The 4,837-nt window shown below is 43.7% G+C and overlaps 1 non-coding gene across 1 annotated transcript; it reads right to left on the minus strand.

Annotated features, from left to right (window-relative positions):
• Nucleotides 1-518: 518 nt before the first annotated feature.
• Nucleotides 519-625, minus strand: LOC112084699. Its single transcript, XR_002898360.1, has one exon. It is a non-coding gene; the product is annotated as a small nucleolar RNA R71 (small nucleolar RNA).
• Between the last annotated feature and the right edge of the window lie 4,212 nt (nt 626-4,837).

Genomic DNA, 4,837 nt, shown 5'->3' on the forward strand with positions numbered 1-4,837 from the left:
ATCAGGAACAGGTGCATCAACAGCAAGCTTATGTCCACCAGGGACAAGCTCCAGCTCATCAACAGAGGCATCAGGCCAATGTACAGCAAAGACAACAAATGCACCACCAACATCAGCCCTTCCAACACCAGCAAAGGAGATATGAGCAGCCACAGGTCTATGTTGAAGAGAATGACAGGGCCAATGCTCATCAGTATGGAGCTGTAATTCAGGCACCACCTGTGCAAAACAAGAACTTTGAAGTGAAGGCATCCTTGTTGAATATGGTCCAAAACTCAAAGTTCCATGGACTAGCAATGGAAGATCCCTTGAAACACTTGGATCAATTTGATAAAGTGTGTGACGTCACAAAGATAAATGGAGTTTCTGAGGACAGTTTCAAGCTCAGATTGTTCCCCTTCAGTCTTGGTGACAAAGCTCACCAATGGGGGAAGAATCTTCCAAGAGGCTCCATTCAAACCTGGGAGCAATGCAAGCAAGCCTTCCTATCTAAGTTCTTCTCCACCTCCAGAACTGTAAAACTGAGAAACCAAATCTCCAGCTTTACTCAGCACAGCAATGAGAGTTTTGGTGAAGCATATGAGAGATTCAGGAGCTACACCAACCAATGCCCACACCATGGGTTTAGTGAGGCTTCTCTTCTCAGCACACTTTATAGAGGAGCTCTTCCCAAGATTAGAAACCAGCTGGATACTGCCTCCAATGGAAACTTTCTGGGAAAGGAGATACATGCTGCTTTAGAGCTAGTGGAGAACTTAGCAATGAGCAATGACACTTATGGTGAAGACTATGACAGATCAAATAGATCTGAAGGTTCAAGCTCATAACAGAGGCTCACTAGAGAAGTTAAGGAGTTGAGAAGTGAATTGGACAAGTTGAATTTCACCACTCAAAAGCCAATGCACTTTGTTGGTGAGTATGAGGAACCTTCACAAATCTTTGAGAACATAAGTGAAGAAGGTCTAACCCAGGAGGAGCTTAACTACATTGGGAATCAGAGGTTTCAAAGATATCAGTATGGGAATGCAAACCAGAACCTCTCTTACAGGAATCCCAATGTGGAAAACCCACAAGACCAGGTCTATCCCAATTTTTAAGCTCCAAAGAACTTTGTTCCCAAGAACAACTTTCAAGGATCATTTCAACCCAAGAATCAGTTTGCTCAGAATCAGGGTTTTGGTCAGCAACAACAACCATTTCAGGGTACTGGTTTCAGTTCACAGCAGCAAAAGGCACCACCAGGGTTTGGTCCACCTCAGTTCCAATAGCAGGCGCCGGTTCAACACCAGTTTCAGCCACCAACGGTTCAGCAGCAGCAACAGATGGGGTCAGATATGGTTGGTATTCTGCTACAACTGCTTCAAGGTCAACAGATATTTGCAAGCCAGAATGCAGCCATGCAGCAGGAAATCAAGGAATTGAAGCAAAACCAGGCCTCAAGCTCAAGGAACCAAGGTCACCTACCTGGAAAACCTGAACCCAACCCCAAGGAATATGCTAAAGCCATTACACTGAGGAGTGGAAAGGAACTACCTGGTATTGAACACAACAATATGATCATTGAGGACAATGTTCAAACTGAGGGGGAGGCAGCCTTAAAAGATGATCAAGTTGCTGAGAAACCAAGGAAAGAAAAGGGTAAAGAGGTAGCAAAGGAACCTGATACAGAAAAGACATATGTGCCACCACCTCCATACCAACCCAAGCTCCCATTTCCAGGGAGGTTTAAGAAGCAACTTGTAGACAAGGCAAGAGCTGTATATGAGAAGGCACTCAATGAGACACCAATCACTATGCCTCTCATTGATGCATTTCTAATGATGCCAAAGATGGGTAAGTTTTTGAAGGATGTCATTCTGAACAAGACTAAAGAACTTCAAGGCATGGTGGTACTAAGTCATGAATGCAGTGCTATCATTCAGAAGAAGTCCATTCCAAGAAAGTTGACTGATCCAGGGAGTTTCACACTCCCTTGTGCCATTGGACCTCTTCTATTCTCTAGATGTCTTTGTGATCTGGGAGCATCAGTCAGTTTGATTCCATTCTCCATAGCAAAGAAGTTGGGCTTTAGAGTTTTCAAACCTGCAAGGATCTCTCTTATCCTTGCAGATAGATCAGTTAGATTTCCTGTTGGTATATTGGAAGATCTACCTGTCAAGATAGGTGATTTTGAGGTTCCAAGTGATTTTGTTGTGCTGGAAATGGATGAGGAACCAGTTGATCCTCTTATCTTGGGCAGGCCATTCCTGGCCACTGCAGGAGCTATTATTGACGTGAGAGGTGGGATAATAGAGCTTCAACTTGGGTCTGAGAAGCTCAAGTTTGATGTGAATGAGATGATGAAGAAACCCACCATTGAAGGTCAATGCTTCTATGTGGATACAATGGATCAGTTGGCTGATGAGTTGATTGAGGAACTGAACTCTGAGGATCCTCTTCAAGCTGCTCTAACTCAAGAACAAGGAGACAATGGGCTCTTAGCAGAAGAAAGTGAGGGGTATAAGCTGTATTTGGACAATGCTAGAGAACTTGGTCCTGAGGCAAGGTTTTTGGAACTGGTACAAAGTGGCTCTGAGGTCTTGGCTATCAAAGGATCAGACACCAGCCAATGCAGCTTGGATAAGGATTGGAATGAGGCTGATGCACCCCCTGTTGATCTTAAGCCTCTATCAACAGGGCTCAGGTATGCATTCTTGGGTTTAAATTCCACATATCCAGTAATCATCAATGATAGCTTATTAGAGCATCAAGAGAGAGCATTGCTTAGTCAGATAAGAAAGTTTAGGAGAGCCATAGGATACTCTTTGGATGATATTAGAGGGATCTCTCCTGACATTTGAACCCACAGGATACACCTAGAGAACCAATCTATGTCCTCTATTGAGCATCAACGACGTCTTAACCCAAACATTAAGAAGGAGATACTCAAACTTCTTGAGGCAGGGATAATTTACCCAATCTCTGACTCAAGATGGGTATCTCCTGTTCATGTTGTGCCCAAGAAGGGTGGGATCACAGTGGTTAAAAACGAGAAGGATGAGCTGATAGCTACTAGGACTGTAACAGGACACAGAATGTGTATAGACTATAGAAAGCTCAATGCAGCCTCTATGAAGGATCATTTTCCTTTGCCTTTCATTGATCAGATGTTAGAGAGGCTTGCAAACCACCCCTTCTTTTGTTTTCTTGATGGGTACTCGGGTTTCTTTCAAATCCCCATAGATCCCCGAGATCAAGAGAAAACAACATTTACTTGCCCTTATGGCACATTTGCATACAGGCGCATGCCTTTTGGTCTCTGTAATGCCCCTATCACATTAAAAGGTTGCATGATGCATATATTCTCTGACATCATTGAAGAGAAGGTGGAGGTGTTCATGGATGATTTTAGTGTCTATGGCTCCTCCTTCTCGGATTGTCTCTCTAATTTGTCACAGGTCTTGGAGAGATGTGAGAAGCATAACTTGGTGTTGAATTGGGAGAAATGCCACTTCATGGTGCAGGAAGGAATAGTACTTGGGCATAAGATATCTGAGAAGGGCATAGAGGTTGACAGAGCAAAGGTGGAAGTGATGGTGAATCTGCAAACTCCCACTTCAGTCAAAGGGATAAGGAATTTCCTTGGGCATGCAGGGTTTTACAGAAGATTCATCAAAGATTTCTCAAGAATAGCCAAACCCTTGACAAGGCTGTTGTGTAAAGAAGTTGATTTCATCTTTGATACTGAGTGTGAAGAAGCCTTCAGGATGATCAAGGATGCATTAGTCAGTGCACCAATTGTCCAGGCCCCAGACTGGTCCCTTCCTTTTGAGGTTATGACAGATGTATCTGATTTTGCAGTTGGAGCAGTACTTGGCCAAAGGAAGGACAAGAAGCTACATGTTATCTACTATGCCAGTAGAACACTTGACTCTGCACAAGAGAAGTATGCTACCACTGAGAAGGAAATGCTGGCAATAGTCTTTGCTTTTGATAAATTCAGAAGCTACCTGGTGAGATCAAATGTCATTGTATATACTAATCATGCAGCCCTCACGTATCTGATGACCAAGAAAGATGCCAAGCCTAGACTGTTAAGATGGGTTCTCTTGCTTCAGGAGTTTGATATGGAAGTACAAGACAAAAGGGTATAGAGAATGGAGCTGCAGACCATCTCTCTAGGTTGAGAGTAGACTCTGAAGTCCCTCTTAATGACAGTCTTCCTGAGGAATCACTGATGGTGCTCCACTCTTATTTGGAGTTTGAAGAAGTGGATAGCATCCAAGAGAAGAGAATGCCCTGGTTTGCTGATATTGTGAACTTTCTTGCTTGTGGAGTGGAACCACCTGAACTAGATGCTTACCACAGGAAGAAGTTCTTCAGAGATGTCCAAAGATACCATTGGGATGAGCCCTACTTGTATGTCCTGAACAAAGATCAGCAGTATATAAGGTGTCTTGCTGAGGAGGAGATGCAACCTGTGTTGCAAGAGTGCCATGGTTCAGCTTTTGGAGGTCACATGGGAGCATTCAAGACTGTAGCCAAGGTTCTTCAGAGTGGGTTTTGGTGGCCCACAATGTTCAAGGATGCTCAGCTGGTTGTTTCATCATGTGATGCCTGTCAGAGGCATGGGATTCATTTCAAAGAGGAGTGAGATGCCTCAAAACCCAATTCTAGAGGTTGAAATCTTTGATTGCTGGGGAGTTGACTTTATGGGACCTTTCATTTCATCTTATGGGAATCAGTACATACTAGTTTCTGTGACTATGTGTCCAGTGGTTGAGGCCATTGCTTCCCCTACATGATTCAAAGTAGTGTGAGTGTCAGACATTATCTTCCAAGATTTGGAGTACCCAGG

The sequence above is a fragment of the Eutrema salsugineum genome, unplaced genomic scaffold (assembly GCF_000478725.1).
Source record: "Eutrema salsugineum unplaced genomic scaffold, Eutsalg1_0 scaffold_4, whole genome shotgun sequence".
NCBI lineage: Eukaryota > Viridiplantae > Streptophyta > Magnoliopsida > Brassicales > Brassicaceae > Eutrema > Eutrema salsugineum.